The sequence below is a fragment of the Lissotriton vulgaris genome, chromosome 2_1 (assembly GCF_964263255.1).
Source record: "Lissotriton vulgaris chromosome 2_1, aLisVul1.2, whole genome shotgun sequence".
NCBI lineage: Eukaryota > Metazoa > Chordata > Amphibia > Caudata > Salamandridae > Lissotriton > Lissotriton vulgaris.
The window spans coordinates 1,003,564,860-1,003,584,004 of NC_141687.1; the positions used below are offsets into that span (position 1 = coordinate 1,003,564,860).

The 19,145-nt window shown below is 47.2% G+C and overlaps 1 protein-coding gene across 5 annotated transcripts in view; it reads left to right on the forward strand.

Annotated features, from left to right (window-relative positions):
* Positions 1-19,145, forward strand: part of COBLL1 (cordon-bleu WH2 repeat protein like 1) — an 806,310-nt gene that overhangs the window by 362,495 nt on the left and 424,670 nt on the right. For 2 of the 5 annotated variants that reach the window (XM_086956598.1, XM_086956600.1), the window contains exon 1: positions 18,770-18,841. The exons of the other annotated variants lie outside the window; for them this stretch is intronic. The gene's annotated coding sequence lies outside the window, so the exon portion shown is untranslated. Of the gene's footprint in view, positions 1-18,769; positions 18,842-19,145 lie in introns of those variants that run through there. 5 annotated transcript variants of the gene reach the window in all.

Below are 19,145 nucleotides of genomic sequence, written 5' to 3' on the forward strand. Positions count from 1 at the left end.
ACGAATTTCTAATCCCTTAATATGAAGAGGTTCATTGAGGGATTTCAGTTCAAGCATTTGCGGGTTGTCTTGTATTGTCCCTTGTCTAACGGTTTATTTGAGCGCATGAATAGGTTTTTTAAAAGAGGGCATACAGTCAGCTTTATCATCAGGTGTTGCTGTAGTGGAGCTCATGTGGGAAAAAAGTATGGAATTATTTGGCAACTTCCCACAGTACTACTCGTGAGTCCCTTTTCAATTTATTGTGCAAAATTATGCCTAGATGTACCTTATGCCCTGATTGGTTAGAATATTTTAAAGATGTAATCTATGAATTAGTCTTGATATTGGAGGCAGAGTTAAAAGTAAACATTGTCATTAAATCCAGTTTTGAAAAAAAAAAACACTTCTGCAAGGCTTTGGTTTTGGAAATTGGATATTGGGTGCTCATTAAGAAACCCAACAGCATTAGAACATGAGAATCCAAATGTATGTTGCTTGCCAGAGTGAGCAAAGTTCATAAAATAGTGTTGTTGGAGGGGAAAAGCTGGTGGAGTAGGAGTCTGGTACATCTTTCTCCGAATCAGGCTACCAAAAGTTTGTCTGTGAAAAGATTGGGTGATTCTGGTAGTAATAGTTATTGGTGGATTGCTGGATATAGTGGTCCTGCTTCTTCCAGTAGGGATATGTTGCAAAGAAGTCCGTCATCAAGTGACTTGTATGATTTTTCCAATGGTTCTGAAGAAGTGGTATCAGAAACCTCTTCTCTGTCCAATTCAGTCCCAGTTTTTAGTGGTGTCTCGATGAACAGGGGAACCACTGATTGCTTGGATTCAAATGTTCCTTGGGCATGTGTTGCTAGACGCTCTCGCAATGTGTCTGGTCCTGTGAAGTTTAAAGAATATTACATGCATTTTAGTTGTATTTGTTAATTTGTACTTTTTTGTTTTATCATCTGTTTGCTTGCTGTTATTGCATTATTTTTTTGTTGCTTTTTCTCTCTTACTATTGTTTTATTTTGGGAATTATTGTTTTGTAAGAGGAAAGGTGACGTGGGCTTCTTTGCCTCAATTGTGCTACTGCTCTCTTGCTTGTCTTGTGTGTGATTGTTTGACTTGGATTCCATTTTCTGATTCCTGCCTTTTTTATGGTTCAATTCTTTTTATTGCTCTTTTTCAAACAAAACAAAAACTAATGCCAATAAGCGACCTGGCACAATTCTGGACTATGCAGAGCCCGGCAATGAAAGCATGCAAGCCGGCATCCTATGGGCAAACAAAACTCCCAACCCGCCCACTCCCCACCCGTCCTCTATTCAACCCTGTTCTAGCAGTGGAAAATGTTGTAGTGTCGCTGTGCACCGTTACTATTTCAAGGATGTTGGCGCTCCCGCCTCTGGTAGACTGGGTAGGCGCAGATATTTGGGACACATAAGTTCACAGAACACTTGCGTCAATAGGGTCAGAAAGGGAAGCCATAACTCATGAAAGTCCGCGCCTTTTCCAGCAAGTGTAAGAGTTCTATTTTTCATTCCCAGGATGTGCCATAAGTGGGTTAACCAGCCTGTGTGTGTGGGAATTTGATGGGTTCCCCAATATGTAAGGATGTTTTGTATGGCAGTACCCAAAGCTATGCTGATCAAACGCCCTCTTCTAGATTTCAGTGGTTATGCCATTGGGTCTACTACCCCCAACAAAATGTGTGCAGTAAATCTAAGTAGTTGGGTCTCGAGGTGTTTGTCAATTTCGTCCAATACTTGGGTCCAGTAGTGTTGAATTTGGAGACATTCCCACACCAGATGTCCCAGTGTACCTCACTTTCCGCAGTTTCTCCAACAATCTGTGCTCACTGATGGGTTAATCTTACGCACTCTCTATGGTGTGTACTACCAGTAAGCTGGTACTTTTGTGAGCGTGTCTGTTAGAGCCATGTTACTGGCAGTGTGTCACGCTCTGTGACAGATACCTTCCCACTCTTTATTGCTTAGGGGTCTCCCTATGTCTTTTTCCCATCTACCTCGCCCTGCATCGTACATGTGTATGTTCCGTGTGTTCAGCAACTTATATAAGTCGGAGATCAGTCCCCTGTCTGAGGTCTGTGCAGGAGCCTTCTCTCATAGAGAGTGAAATGATGTTATGTGGCGTCTCTGTTTTGTGGCTGCATTACCCAATGTCTAAGCTGTAGGTACCTTAAACGCTCTGTTTTTGGGATGCCATAGTCTGCTTTAATCTGTTGAAATGAGAGTACCCTTTCAACATTTAAAAAGTGACCCACAGCACTCGGAGCGGTGCCACGGCATGAACTTTGTCTCCCCCATTCCTGGCTCAAAATCTGGATTGTCGAATAATGGGGTCATAGGCGATGGAAACGTCGTAAGATTGTGTTTAATATTGGTCTGATCCCATGTAGTCGTTGTTGGGTGTATGATGTCGAAAACAATATAGGCTTCGTGGTCTATGTGCCTTCTTTAAAAAGGGGATTTTCATCAGTGACTTGCCCGCTAGGGCCATGTCCTGGAATAACCAGTGATTTTCTGATTCGGTACAATTCCATTGCACTAAATCCCTTAACTGCGCTGCTTGAGCTGGAGGTCGGGAATTCCTTGCCCACCCTCGCCAGGTGGTAGAAAGCTGAGGTTCTTTTTTATCCTAGGTTTGCGGCCCTGCCATATGAATTGCATGATCTATGTTTGTAGTTTGGGAATCATGCCTGGTGGCGAATGTAATGGAAGTGTTTGGAACAATTATGGAATTTTGGGGAAGATCATCATCTTAATAGCTGCTACTCTACCCAGCCAAGATATCGGGTGGTGTTTCCATCTATGCATATCAGCACAAACTTGTCTGAGTAAATTGTTGTAGTTTGGGGTGGCAGTGGTGTGTGTGGAGGCTGCTATTTGAATTCTCAGGTAAGGAATTGTGTCATGTGGCCATTGGAATGGATGTTTTTTCTTGAGGCATTCCACCATTTAAGGAGGAACGTCATCCACATAGAAACCTATGGTATGTTTATCCCCACCAAATGAGACTCCAAGTATTTGTGGATTTGCCCGTACTCTGTGCCCCAGCGGCTCCATATATACTGCAAATATCAGGGGTGACAGAGGACAACCCTGCCTTGGGCTATCGGAAGTGGGACTAACCTATGACCATTGACTCTCGCAGTTGCTGTGGGAAAGCGGTAACAGTTTAAGACAGTGGTTCCCAAACTGTGCGCCGTGGCTCCCTGGGGAGCCGTTAAAACCTAGCCAGGGGAGCTGTGCACCAACCACTTTAATGCATTTAATGTTGAAGGGGTTGTTGGTTTCAGTTAAGCTAATTAGACTTAAACACATGATGTCGATGATTTGTAAGTGATATGCCTAAAGCTGTAAACGTATGCTTAATTGATGGCATGTTGAAGGAGATGACCTCCATATTTCACTGGATCCCCACATTCCAACACTCCCAAAGTAAGCAGAAGAAGCCTGATTTATTTAGTTAAACTCGTTAATAGTTTCGTTTTTTTCCAAATGCATTTTACACCAATGCAAGTTTCCAGGAAAGTACGGTTGTCCTGTCTATTAAACACATTAAGTATTATTAAGTAATTACATTTTTACTTGAATAATCGGTACTTCCAGTACTCATTTCTTTCAGTACACACACATTTCCAGACTGGCCTGCTCTCTCCTCGAGCGCGGGGAAGTGAAACACATTATACGGCATATTGCCAACATTAGGAAGCAAGAAAGAGGGACGTTTAAAAAAAAAAAGGAGAAATAAAGCTGGATGTGGTTTAAAAAATTGCTAGTCCCCTGCTGAAGGTGTATTGGCACGTATAACATGGGTAGAAATGGAAGTGCATGCAAATATTCTTCAAGCACAGAAATACTTTGGCAATGTGGCCTCCATGCATAGGGGTGCTATCTAGCACTGTAAGTGGGATAAAAAAGTTTGGCAGGGTACTCTAAAAAAGGCATGGGTAAAATAGTGTAAATGGGAATATTTTATTAAAGGCGCCGCCTGAGTAATACGAAACATCCTGCGTATATGATTAAAATACCTTCATCAGCTTCATCCCAATTAATTTCAGGGAGAAAAATGCAAGTACTCCCAAAGCTGGGTTTACATACCCCCTACCCTCCAAAAAAGTAACAGTAGGGAGCCACAGGCAATGGCCATTGGGTCAAGGGAGCCGCAGGTCGAAAAAGTTTGGGAACCACTGGTTTAAGATCCGAGTGCGAAATCATTCCTCCGAGGCCAAAATGGGACAGGACTTATTCGAGGTAGGGCCAGTGTACCCTGTTGAATGCTTTTTCAGTGTCTATTGTCATCATCATATAGTTGCCCGAGAATCTAGAAGCCTTGTCTACTATATGTAAGACCCTCCTGGTATTGTCACTGGTCTATCTCTGGGGTATGAAGCCAGCCTGATCAGGGTCGACCAGGGCTGACATATATCAGCTCAGTCTGTGTGCCAGTATATCTGTAAATAGCTTTCCTTCTATATTGAGCAGCAAGATGGGTCGAAACGAGCTACAGTGTGTTTTATCTTTCCCAGGTTTGGGGATGACTGTTATAACAGCCTCTGGCATAGAGGCAGGGATTGCGCTGGTTTACAGAATGAATTAAAAAAGCCTGGTCAATAGAGGAGCAACCTCTGGACAGAAAGTTTTGTACGCAGCTGTAAAGCTGTCAGGGCCTGGTGATTTGGCCAGCTTTAGCTGGGATGTTGCAGAAATCACTTCCTCAATGTGGATTTTCTCCTCCAAGATTGCGGTTTGGTCTGGAATCTATTTAGGTGTTTGCACATCTTAGAGTTATCTAGTGCTCTCTGTCATCTAGCGTTTTTCCCGCATAAAGCTGATCATAAAATTCTCGGAATGTCGCAGCTATCATAGCATCATCTGTCACTGGGTACCCCTCTCGATTGATTATCGTTTGGATGCTTTGCTGCTGCTGGCTCTCACAGAGCTTATTTGCCAAGCGCCGACCGCATTTGTCCCCCCTCCACCCCTACATAGAAGGAGTGGCGCAGCCGGAGGGCTGCATGTTCTGCCCTGTCAAAATCTAATGTAGCTAATTGTGCTTGTAATGCCTTGAGCTGGAATATGAATGTGCCCCAGGCTGATATTACCGGCCAATATAAGAAGTATAGTGAAGGGGTCATGGTGTTATGGTGTTTTTAACTGAACCTTTGCAAAAGAACGAGACAGGCCAAGGATAGGTAGCATTTAACACAATGAATAATGAGACATCAATAAAAAGAGAAGAACGAAAACCCTTATAACTATTTAAAATATATGCTTATACTCTAAGCGCAGGATTTAGAACACTTTAGAGGAATAGCCAATGGATCCTTGTACTTGAGAAAATTGCTATCAACAATATAGTATAGAACATAAAGCGTAGATGTATCACATGGGGTCCGCATTATAGCCAAGTTCTCGCCGCTCCCCGTCCACCCGCTAAGACAAGCTCTGTGAGGTGGCCCCCCACTGGATGTGCTTAGTTGTCCTCAGCTTTCGCCAGCGTGGGTGGGATTAATTCCAAGGCCTCTTGCTGTCCTTTCGTGATTTCAGCTTGATCGGGTTTGTTCGGGCTCCGAAGGCGACCCTGCCTTCACCAACACGGTCGCTGTTCCCCACGGACTGGGGATCCCAGGTCTCTGTCTCCATGCTCTCCAGGAGATCCCAACCCCAGCAATCGGCAGGCCTCTGACAGTGAACTCAGCTGCCGGAGCCTGCCCTCCCATCGGAAGATAAGTATAAAAGGTGACCCCAAGAATACGCAATGTTCTGATTTTGCAGGTAAGCAGTCACTGGGCGAAAGTCTCTTCGCTTTTGCAATGTTAACGAGGCCATGTCTTGAAATAGTGTAGGAGTTTGGTCTCTGAAGGAAATGAGATGCTTTGCCCTGGCTTTGCGAAATATTTCTTCCTTGGTTTGGAAATCGTGCACACAGACCAGAATGTCCGCTGGAGGGGCTTTTTCAGAGCGGGGAGCCCCCACTCTGTGTCAGGACTGGATTTAAGCAACCCTCTGTTAGCCTCAAATATCTCCCAGTTATTGTTAAAATACCAAGAAACTATTGTTGCCGACCTGGTTGGTATCTGCCAAATCGATGGTCATCTCTGCTTTTCTCTCTTCGAATGATCGCTTGGCGGAGGAATTCCAAGATGGCCGCCGGTGCGATTCATTCAATAGCAGTCTAGTGTTTAGAGGCTCCTCAGCAAACTCACCTGTGCTGAGGAATGCTCACGCTGAGAAGTGCGCACTTCAACTGAAGCCCTGAGGTGAACGGACGCTTTTCTTTTGGCTTCCGTTTTTCGAGATTTGTATCCTGCGCAGTGAGTACTTCAACTAACTCTCTGCAGTTAGACTTTCTTCCTGCGGCTGCGGTAAGTCTAACAATTAACAGTTAAGGTTTTGTCGAAGATTTCTGAGCCGAGAAGATTTAGCGCTCATTAAACAGTAAGCGTATTTTCTAGTGACAAGCTCTGACAGCAAATGTCTACAGAGAAAGCAATTCGTCTGCTTAATATAGATGGGAATTACACAGTGACTAAATGTATGTAACCCTAGCGAGCAATACAACAGTAAATGGAAATTCAAGAATATTGCAAAGACTGAGTATCCTGGTTCGTGGAAATATAGAATTATAAGAACTGTAGTATTGGCAGTACTTTCAACAAGTAATACATAGAGACTTCCATAAAGAAAGAATAGAAGATCTACAAGTAGGTGGGGTTATATATACATATATATAAAATTACTTACCAACTTTGACAGAGAACTTTTCCGGTACTCTTCCACTGGAACTTGTAATTTAGTAGAAGTCTACATCAGCTGAAAGACAAGAAAACACAAATCAAGGTATTTAGAGAAAGGTTGAGGCAATAGAGTGAGTACAGTGTTATAGCAAAATTAGTCATTTAACCCATATTGTTTAATCTTATCTTAGTGACAGCACAGAAAAGAAACACAAAGTAGCTGAAAGCAGACAACGCCATAAGAGAACAGATAGCCACCAAACTAGGAGAGGTAACCAAGGTCTGGGTCAGGTTAATATGAAAATGTAGATTTAGAGTTTGTTGTTAAAACTGTTCTTTTCACAAGAAGACCGAACAAAGGTGTAGCAGTCCTGTCCAGCAGAAGCAAGCTGTGGCGTGTTTCTCTTTTCTTCCAGCTCCCCTTTTCCCCCTCTTTGCTGCTTGGATGCTATATGCGCTGAGTAGTGGAGTTAGGGAATTGAGGAATTTCATCGGCTCCTGCGGAAGCACAGAGTTGTGGATCAGGTACTTGACACTGTGTGCTCTGTCCAATTTGAGAATAGTGTCCTTAGGATTGCCGAGTAAATGGTTAAAGAGGTCTCTTACGTAGCCAAAGAGATCGCTTCCCTCTACTTTCGACGCCACTCCTCGGATCCGGACGTTGTTCCTTCGGGAACGATTCTCAAGATCCTCTAAATGTGGTTGTAGATCTATGTGGTGTTCTGGAAAACTGATATTCCCCTGTCTCATGGCCTCTGTCTCTTCCTCCCGGTTGTCCCCTTAGTCTTCGAGTGCATCCGTGTCTCTTCCAATCTACTTAATTTCTAATGTTAGGTCTTTCTTGACTGTTTGGAGATCCTCCTTCAGCGACAGAAAAAAGGTCTTCAGAAATTCTTGGGTCACCAGCTCCTCCACCGTGTTAGTTACAAATGTGTGCGGCGCTTCTCCACCCGTGGGCCACATGACTATGTCCTTTAGGGAGCGGTCTTTCTTCACCTGACTGGTGCTCATTGTTATTCTCTTTCACCTACACAGGCTGAGTCGGGGTCTTGCTCCTTCAGCCCTCGGGCCGGGTCTTTGCTGCCCCAAATGCTTATAGGGATTAACCACTGGGAAGGCCCCAGCTCCCTAACCACACTCTCTTCCTTTGTGTTTTTTTGATGCAGGGACAGGTCAGCGAAGCCTTCTATCTCAAGTCCCTATATCGCTCCACCACCACCACCTCGGGCGCCAGTCGCTCTCCTACATTGTTTATTCCACCCTCTGTCTTGACCCCGGGCTCGAGAGTGTGGCTGCTACAGCTTTGAGGGGCTCCGATGGTCTCTGTTGGCACCGATTTGGGTATGCCCATCCTTCTCGTTGTGGAAATCACTGTGCCGTCCATGCAACCATGCTCTGCCCGTCAACTCAATGAGTCTAGGCCCCTCCAGCAGCCCAGAACCATATATGCCCGGCTATGGCATGGCCAGGCGGGTGCCCCCTTCAGTCCTTCCGCTATCTATCCTTCTGGATCTATGCAGCAGGGCCCTCAGGCCTCCCCTGGTTGCTCCTCTCTGGAGGGTTCAGCACTCTTCTTAGCGCCTTACGCAATCTCTCTGGGTCTCGGGCCACACATGGCCTCCGCCGCGTACGCCCCTCTACCTTGCTTGTGTGCCACTCCATGCTCGATCACGACCACCCAGGGGTCCCATCAATATTCAGCTCACCTCAAGCACGGTGCTTTCCCTTTGGGTCTCCTCGGGCCAGAGTGTTGGGTGCGCTTCCCGAGGCCTACGTCATTTGGGAGGCACCACTTGCTTTTGTCTCTGGGTTCCGCAGTGCAGTGATCCTGTGCTCCGAGATTTTGTCTTCCCTTCTGCGCTTTGGAGGCTGTGCTACGCAGAGGAAAGTGCTTCAAATTCAGTGGCGGGTGGGATAGACGGCGAGGAGCGTCCTACCTCGCCGCCATCTTGGTCACGCCCCCCCATGCCTTTCTTAAAAAACTTATTTTTATTGAGGTTCGTTACGTCCATGTGTGGTATCAACAAACAGTTCTGCCATAGCGTAAAAAAGATAAAAGGAGTATGTACAAGCATGGTAAGCAGTTCAAACAACAGTGGACATAGTCATAGGGACAAACATTTCAGATTGCAAAATACCATAGTTTGAGCATTGGACAAAGGAATCTTCTGATTCCTGCCTTGCCTATGTTCTGTGGCTCTTGCTTGGACCCTCACGGTGCAGGTGGAGTGGGAGGTGCAAGTTGTGGTCTCCCTTTTGTCCAACTAGGTGGACTCACTTTTGTCATCGTCCATTGCGTGTCATCTCCTCTTTATAAAGTATAATGAACTTCAATATTCTGTCTGGGGTGGGCTGTGAGATGGGTGTTAAAATTATGTATAAAATGAAAAGAGATCCTCTTTCGATTCAGCATTAGGAAAATAAAGACAGGGAATTATTACAAAGTACGAAGGCAAAATCGATAGTATTTTTATTATCAATATCAAGTGTTAATTCCCACACAGTGGTGTTTTGGGGAATTATAATGGAAGGCAAACTAGTAAAGCTGAAAAGCTGTTTTAGCTATCCAAATTATGATTATCAGCCAAAGATCTCTTTCACATTGTTTCCTTGTAAGACAATCGGCTGGTCAACCCTCCCCGAGGCATGTTTGCAGAGTGGTGTAGAAAGGGGAGCGGCCTGTGACCACCTCTCAGCACTCCCACTGTGTGGGGCTTACTGGAGGTAACAGGTGGGCTAGTTGGTCCCTAAGGATCCTCAGCAGCAAAGGGGACTTCATCCCCCAAACAAGAGTTCTCCAGGAGGCGCTTTTGCAGAGTGGTGGAGAAAGAGGGCATGGCCTGCTATCAGAACTCAGCAATCCTGCTGTGTGGGACTTACTAGGAGTAATAGGAGGGGTAGTTGGCCACCCCAAGGACGTCCTTGGGAGCCAACTACCCCTCCTATTACCGCCAGTAAGTCCCACACAGTGGGATTGCTAAGAGGTCTTCGGAGGCCATGCTCCCCTTTCTCCACCACTCTGGAAACAGTCTTCCTAGCACACTACTGGTTGGGGGATAAAGTCCGCTTTACTCCTGAGGGATCTTGGGGGCCAAGAAGCCCTCCTGGTACCTCCTGTAAGTCCTACACAGCGGAATTCTTGAGAGCTGGTTGGAAGCCCTGCTCCGTTTCTCCCCCACTTACTAGGTAAAAAACCTTAGAAAATCACACACAAAAAACAAAGGTTACAGGGACGTTATTTTTAGCAAATAGAATTGAAAAATAGAAATTCACTAAAACAAAACAAAGGTTACATGGACGTTATAGTTGGATTGACATTTCACTCATACAAAACCAGAGAAATTCAGCTAATATAATTAGCTGAGTTAACTCTAACTTGCACCCCCGCAATGCAATGCACTGCATATGACCTCACATATTACATCACTCATGACAAGGTCAGTGACAACACTAATGACATCTTTGATTTTTAGTTCCTTTGTATAATGAAGCAGTGCACCAGAATGGACGACAAAGTCAATCGCATTCTTCATTAACTCTAAAGATTGTAAAGATTCTTTCAGCATACCTTCTAGCAAGTGGCAAGGATATCTTACAGGGAAGCACTTCAGCTCAGAGAACGATGTTGAAAGGTCATCACACAACATTTTCATATACGTAACTGAATCACTGCAAATACAAACAGTATCACTCCAATCTTCTTTTTGATTTGGTAAGAATGTTTTGCAACAGCATTCCAAGTGATTTGCATTCCAAGACCATCATTGCCGATCCTACCTGCCTTGCCGCTCCAGGGGGGAGCAGGACTCCAGGTCCCAGGCACCTTTGCGGCACTCAGGCCGCCGCCACCGCATTTCACGTGCCAGATTGATTGATTGATTGATTGATTTAGTTCTTGTATAGCGCAACTTTGCCCGAGGGCGTCAAGGCTCTGGGGATGGTATGAAACAGTCTGATGTGTGAGGAAGAAAAATGATTAGCTAATGGTAGGCTTCCCTGAGGAGCTAGGTCTTCAAGGCCTTCCGGAAGTGGGGATGCGAGGGTTGATCCCTAAGTTCAACGGGGAGGGTGTTCCACAACCTTGGGACCAGGGCGAAAAAGGCCCTCCCACCCCATCTAGCCTTCAAGATTCTAGGAACAGTGAGAAGGTTTTTATTTGCTGATCGAAGATCTCTACCCGGGACATAGAGGTACACAAGGGAGCCGAGATCTTTTGCCCCAAACCTATGCAGGGCACAGTGGGTAAGGCACAGTGCCATTAAGTCAATCCTGGCTTGTACGGGGAGCCAATGAAGATTTTTTCTAATGGCTGAGCCCGATGAGCGCCTAGGCGCATCAACTACGAACCTTACGGCCGAGTTCTGTACAATTTGGATCCGCTAAACCAGTTGCTTGGCCATTCCCAGGTAAAGGACATTGCAATAGTCCAAGCGGGAGGTTATGAGGGCTACCGTGACCTGTTTACGAGCTTCCATTGACAGGTAGTGGACAATTTTCCTAAGGATCCGTAGGACCCCACAGCAGGATGAGGCTGTCCTGCTAACCTGCTTGTCAAAGGAGAGCGAGCAGTCGAAGATAACACCCAGATTCCGAGCTGAATGCGTGGGTGTAGGGCATGCCCCAAGCGCCGGAGGTGCATTAAGTCAGCCTGGGGCTCCCACAGCAAGGGAGCCAATCATTGCCGATCCTACCTGCCTTTGCCCTCCAGGGGGAGCAGGACTCCAGGTCGCAGGCATCTTTGCGGCACTCAAGCCGCAGCTAACGCATGTCACATGCCAGGAGGCTCATTAAGTCAGCACGGGCAAAGCCCGGGCCCATTCACGCCCGGAGCAGACTGGGCTGGGCCTACCCTCTTAGTTTTAGGACAATATTTGCTCCGTGATACAGTGAGAAGGTAAAAACGGCTATCCTTTATTATTACTTTTATTGCAGTTTCCTTGGTCCTTGTTGGGTAAACTTCGTCGGGATTCCACCCTATTTTTCATAAAACTATGGGGAGATTAAAAAAACAACGCCTGCTGTAAAACCCACTGACACTACTGGGTTAGAGAAAGCGCAGGCCTCCAGTGCTCTTAGGAGTGCTAGGAGAGCCTGCTCTATCCAATCCCGTTGTTGCGTTCATTCTATGAGAGCAGCGCCAGGATTGGGTAGTGCAGTTTCCTGCATCGGGAGCTTCCCGGAAGACACCTGAGGTAGGAGAACGTTGTGCTGCGTAGGTAAGTGAAATTTGTTTTCTTATTTTGTGCGACTGCCTCGCCCTCCTCACCACTACCCTCAGTTAGGGTGACCAACCGTCCGTAAATTTCACGGACAGTCCGTAATTTTGGCTGCCTGTCCGTTGTCCGTGAAGGATTCTTTAACGGACGCCATTTGTCCGTAATTTTAACCGGGCACAGCTTGCCCCCACCTCCCTCCTTGACTCCGATGCTGCATGAAAGCTCAGACCCCCAGCAGCACTGTAGAGGCACAGCGGGATGGCAACCCTCACACCTCCAGCCCTAGATGAGCTGTTAAGAGGTGCTTGAAGGTGAGAGGGAGGGGCTGCAGGTTCAGGAGCAGGGGGCATCTATTCACATGCAAACAGCCCTGAATGCGTCTTGTATCTGCTATTTAGAGGGGCCTCACACATTCCATTTCTACCCAGGGCCCCAAACATCCGAGACTCGGCCAGATTACACCCCTGATTACACCGAGGCAGCACCTGCTTCTCTTCACCGAGCTTAATTACTGTCACTAATTTGTAAGCAAACCTCGGTTCTTCAAACATGCATAATGTAATACAATAAAGAAATGCCACAATCACACCCACACTGATTAACAAAGTATGGAGGACAATCAGTTCAGTCAGTTCTCTTAGAGTATCTCCTGTAAGTACTGTACATCACAGTGGGGGATGGCATTTTGGACAGAGAGCCTGTCTTCTCGTTGTCTTGTGCAGGAGGGGGCGAGAAGCCCAAGATGATACTAGAATACTGCATGCCCACCCCTGTGCCCACCCTGGTGGATCACGTTCCCTCTCCTGTGATGACTCCTGCTCCTGTCCCCCCATGTGGTGGCTCCAGTCCACCCCCCGCCTGTGATGGCTCCTGTCCTCCATGTGGTGGCTCCAGTCCACCCCCGCCTGTGATGGCTCCTGTCCCCCATGTTGTGGCTCCAGTCCACCCCCGCCTGTGATGGCTCCTGTCCCCCATGTTGTGGCTCCAGTCCACCCCCCGCCTGTGATGGCTCCTGTCCCCCATGTTGTGGCTCCAGTCCACCCCCCGCCTGTGATGGCTCCTGTACCCCATGCTGTGGCTCCAGTCCACCCCCGCCTGTGATGGCTCCTGTCCCCCATGTGGTGGCTCCAGTCCACCCCCCGCCTGTGATGGCTCTTGACCCCCATGTTGTGGCTACAGTCCACCCCCCGCCTGTGATGGCTCTTGTCCCCCCCTGTGGTGGCTCCAGTCCACCCCACACCTGGGATGGCTCCTGTCCCTCCATGTGGTGGCTCCAGTCCACCCCCGCCTGTGATGGCTCCTGTCCCCCATGTTGTGGCTCCAGTCCACCTCCGCCTGTGATGGCTCCTGTCCCCCATGTTGTGGCTCCAGTCCACCCCCGCCTGTGATGGCTCCTGTCCCCCATGTTGTGGCTCCAGTCCACCCCTGCCTGTGATGGCTCCTGTCCCTCCATGTGGTGGCTCCAGTCCACCCCCGCCTGTGATGGCTCCTGTCCCCCATGTTGTGGCTCCAGTCCACCCCCGCCTGTGATGGCTCCTGTCCCCCATGTTGTGGCTCCAGTCCACCCCACGCCTGTGATGGCTCCTGTCCCCCCATGTTGTGGCTCCAGTCCACCCCCACCAGTGATGGCTCCTGTCCCCCCATGTTGTGGCTCCAGTCCTCCCCCACCAGTGATGGCTCCTGTCCCCCCATGTTGTGGCTCCAGTCCACCCCCACCAGTGATGGCTCCTGTCCCCCCATGTTGTGGCTCCAGTTCACCCCCGCCTGTGATGGCTCTTGTCCTCCCCTGTGGTGGATCCTGTCTCCGCCCTGGGTGGCTTCTGTCCCAGTCCTGGAACGGCCCCTGCAGCGAGGGTGAAGTTCTTGATGGGCCTCTTCTCAAAAGGGCTCAGCTCAAAATTAATATGGAAAGGTGGGCGAGTAAGTAAGTGAAGGGATGTGTGAATGGCTGGATGAATTAGTGAAAGGGTGAATGGATGAATGAAAGATTGAATAAATGGATAATGAGAGAGGATAGATGGATTGATGAGTGAGGGGAAGGATGGAGAGAAAATGTAAATAGCTGGATGTATGGGTGGAAGGGTAGCTGGATGATTGATGAGGGGAAAGATGGATGAGGGGAAGGATGATGGATGGAGGGGAAGGATGGATGGATGAGGGGAAGGATAAATGGATGAGGGGAAGGATGGATGGATGGATGGATGGAGGGGAAGGATGGATGGATGAGGGGCAGGATAAATGGATGGGATGGATGGATGGGTGAGGGGAAGGATGGATGAAAGGAAGGATGGATGAGGGGAAGGATGGATGGATGATGGGAAAGGATGGATGATGAGGGGAAGGATGGATGGATGGATGATGAGGGGAAGGATGGATGGATGGATGGATGGATGATGATGAGGGGGTGGGTGAAAGGATGGATGATGAGGGGAAGGGTGGATGGATGATGAGGGGGTGGGTGAAAGGATGGATGGATGGATGATGAGGGAATGGATGGATGATGAGGGGGTGGGTGAAAAAATGGATGGATGATGAGGGGAAGGATGGATGGATGATGAGAAGGATGGATGGATGGATGATGAGGGAAAAGGATGGATGGATGATGAGGGAAAAGGATGGATGGATGATGAGGGGAAGGATGGATGATGAGGGGAAGGACAGATGGCTGGATGGATGGATGATGAGGGAAAAGGATGGGTGGATGATGAGGGAAAAGGATGGATGGATGATGAGGGATAAGGATGGATGGATGATGAGGGAAAGGGATGGATGGATGATGAGGGGAAGGATGGATGGATGATGAGGATGGATGGATGGATGGATGATGAGGGGAAGGGCAGATGGATGGATGGATGATGGGTGGGTGAAAGGATGGATGGATGGATGGATGGAGAGTGGGTGAAAGGATGGATGATGGATAAGTGGGTGGGTGAAAGGATGGATGGATGATGATGAGTGGGTGGGTGAAAGGATGGATGGATGAGTGGGTGAAAGGATGGATGATGGATAAGTGGGTGGGTGAAAGGATGGATGGATGGATGAGTGGGTGGGTGGATGGTGGGTGGGTGAAAGGATGGATCAGTGGATTAGATGGTGGGTGGGTGAAAGGATGGATGAGTGGGTGGGTGGATGGTGGGTGGGTGGATGATGGGGGGTAGGTGGATGAGTGAAATGATGGATGGATTGATGGATTGATAAGTGCAAAGGTGAATGAATGGACATATGAGTGAAAGGGTGGGTGTAAGGATGGATGAGTGAGTGAAAGGGAGGGTAGATGGACAAAAGGATGAATAGATGTGTGAAGGAGTGAAATGATAGATGGATGAGTGATAGGGGCAATGGATAGATTCATGAGTGGATGAGTAGATGGATGGATGGGTGGGTGGATGGATGGATGGAAGGTAGGCTAAGTGAAAGGGTTGATGGAGAGAGAAAGGGAGGATGGATGACTAAAAGAGTGGATGAGTGGAATGATTAGTAAGTGAAAGGATGGCTGGATTGGTGAAAGGGTAAATGGCTGAATGGATGAGTGAATGGATGGATGGGATGAAGAGTGGATGGATAAGTGTACAGATGTATAGGGTGAAGGGGTGGATGGATGGATGGATAATGGAGGATGAGTGAAAGGATGGATGGGGGATGGATGAAGGGATGGATGAGCGAAATGATTGATGGAAGGATACATGATGGATAGGTTTGCAAATGGTTAAAAATGTTTGGAAATGGCTGGGCTTACTTATATACTATTGTGCGACCTCTGGTGTGTCTGTAAAACGTACCTATTGTCCTGAATTTTGACCTCCTGTCCTGAATTTGTGTCCTGAATTTTGACCCTTTGTCCTGAATTTTTACACTCACCGTCCTGAATTTGCACCAATGCCAGTTGGTCACCCTACCCTCAGTGCAAGCCATCCACCACTGCATACAGGGAGGCTGACTGGAGCTTGTTAGGGCACTTCCTAGATCTCTTTGTTTAAAGGCTACAGGCATCTTGAAGGCCCCGGTTTCATTCTTGCCGACCCAAGGGTGCAGTATTAAAATAGCGGAGTGAGACAAAGAATTCATTTGCATGCGGAGTCTGTAATATCTGGCAAACCACCTGCTGTTTCCCATTCCATCATATCCTTTGGCCTAGCCATATGCTGTGATGTTGATTATTTCTGATTAAAGTGTCACCTTATTTCCTTTGATTCTTTTTCTCCCAATAATCTTACATCACCTCATTCTGAAGTTGTGCATCTTAGGTGTTCTTTAGAATGTAAGGCTTACGACGCTCGATCTTTGGCAGTTGTTGCTGGTTCGTCGAGGCAGTCGGATGCCCGGTTTCTTCCTTGAATAAATCACCTTTCATCTTCGTCCTGCGTTTGGAGATTCATTTCAAGTTCCCATCACAACACCATGCTTGTGAGAAAGTGGGAGTTCTAAGCAGAGGAGCGCCTGAACTTTTACTTTCCTGCTATTTTTGAGTTTTTTGAGAGTTGTGGGCACAATGGGGCTCACAGTTAATTTAAAGATATTTCTGATTAATTTAAGGGGTGCAACATGAAAACAACTGTGAAGTTTGAAGGGAGCAGAAAGACATACTAGATTAAAAAAAAGTAAAATTTCATTTGTTTTTGATTAGCGATATCCGACTCTTAAAATTTTAGCAAGTATAGATACAATCATATTTGCAAGGAAAGAAAGAAAAGAGCCACCCACCAATAAAGGAAAACGAGCATAATTCGGAATAGTGATAATCACAGTGGGGAACAACGAGACATATAGTTAGGAAATAAAAAAGGTCAGTCTAAAATGTGTCCACAAAGCGAAAACAGTGTAGTATTGTTTCTATATCCGTTTTAAAACTGTATTTATATTCGAAATTATCATGTAGATTCCAGGCGTGTGCAGCTGGTGGGAAGATCCAAAAGGAATTTGTTCAAAATGTGAACCACGAGATTCCTTCCTTACAAGTGTGTTTGGTACCTTGCACTCCCAGACACTTGAAGCATCAGTTTTGTGTCGGTTAAATGGAATGCAGGCTGCTATGCTGTGGAGCAACGAATCCCATATGCCGTTTATTGTTGAAGAATTTCACACATTTCTGGAACTAGACTTAGACTAGAATATCTAGAGAAAATGCACCGAGTATGTTGTTTGACTGTAGCTTGAATAGTTAGGTAAATTGTCTTTTGTTCTTACCAACCGTGGCGGCTCCGACGCTAAGGCGGAGGAGTGTCGCACCACTCCTTTTTGCAGTGTAAAAAAAAGGGAAAAATTGAAAAATAAAATGATAACTCGAGGTTATTATCATTTTAGTTTTCCTCGATGCTGTGCCTTTGTGGGGCAGGGCTGATGGCAGAGCAGGGGTAGGAGTGGTTTGCACTCCTTATGTGAGCATGAGTGCTTGGCCGGCCCTCTCGAAAGCATGTTGTATGGCCATGCGCACACGCTCAGACCCCATTTGCTTGCTCCCCCTCCCCATCTGCGAGGCTGAGCATTCATTCATCCATCAATCCATTCATCCATCCATCCATCCATTCATCCATCCATCCAGCCATCCAGACAGCCATCCATTATTCCATCCGCCATCCATTCATCCATGCATCCACCCACCCACCCACTCTCCACACACACATCCGCCCACCCAGCACCCATCCATGCATCCACCCACCCATACACCGACCCATCATCCACCGACCCATCATCCACCATCCATTCATTCAACCAAGCACCCATCCAGCCATCCATCCATCCATCCAGACAGCCATCCATGAATCCATCTGCCATCCATTCATCCATGCATCCACCCACCACACACATCCGTCCACCCAGCACCCATACATGCATCCATCCATCCATACATGAATCCATCCATCCATCCATCCAGACAGCCATCCATTTATCCATCCGCCATCCATTCATCCATGCATCCACCCACCAGACACACATCCGTCCACCCAGCACCCATAAATACATCCATGCATCCATCCACCCATTCACCGACGCATCATCCGCCATCCATTAATCCACCCAAGCACCCATCCATCCATCCGGACAGCTATCCATTAATCCATCCGCCATCCATGCATCCATCCACCCACTCACCACACCCATCCACCCACAAATATTGACACCTGAGCCATTAGTGATAGACTTTGAATATTTGCAGTCTTACAAGGGAACAACTGTTGCATTGTTGAAAAAGCCAGTTTCCGTGACGAGATTAGGGAACAACTGTTGCATTTTGGAAAAAGCCTGTTTCTGTGACTTGATTATTTGCAGTCTTCAGTTTTTAGAATTCGCATTTTGGAAAAAGCCCGTTTCCGTGACGTGATTATTTGCAGTCTTCAGTTTTTAGAAGGGAATAACTGTGCGTTGTATTGGCATGTGTTGAAAAAGCCCGTTTCCGACGTGATTATTTGCAGTCTTCAGTTTTTAGAAGGGAATAACTGTGCGTTGTATTGGCATGTGACCGTTAGCATTTTGCCATTAACATCGCATGCATTGCAATTATCCACTTGTTTCTGAAGAGGTGAAGCACACGTTATTTAGGAAGTGGGGCATACTCGCATACAGGTTTTTTGTTCGCAATTTTACCGATGCTACGGGGAGATCATATGTTATTCCCACAAAAGACCCCCCTCCCCTAGCCGTGGGGGTGGCCTCTCATTCCAGTGACCTGCAGTTCAAGCGCGAGCACCAAAGGATCCAGAGCAAGCTCGAGCCCCGCTTCGCAGGTTGTGAAGTCAGGCTCTCCTATAGCACCATAAATAGACAGGCTTAGTGACGTCACGCGGGAGGGCGGGCCATTAGCTAATCAGTAAACATTCCTTTTCATGTTTTTGCTTGTAAGAACGCCAGCCTGCACAAGGGCTCACGGGAGGGTGCGCGCGGCTGAAGGCGCACAGGTAAGAAAACTTCACTTCAGACTCAAAGACTTTAGGTCGAGATTTCAGATATTTCAGGGACCGAATGAAAGAAGCAATGCATTCATTTCGAAAGACTGCTTTTGTATTAGTAAAGTTATGTGGCAATGTGCAGCTAGGGCAGGAGTCGCAGCGCGTGATGCGCTTGTGCTCGTGGGAGCTACGGCGTAGGTGTGTGCCCCCCAGGGCAACCGGGGATGTGCCACAGTTTCGCCGTCTTTTTTTACCGGTGATTTTTAATATCATGTACAAGTTTTAGAATGTGTGCACAGTTTCTGAAACCGTT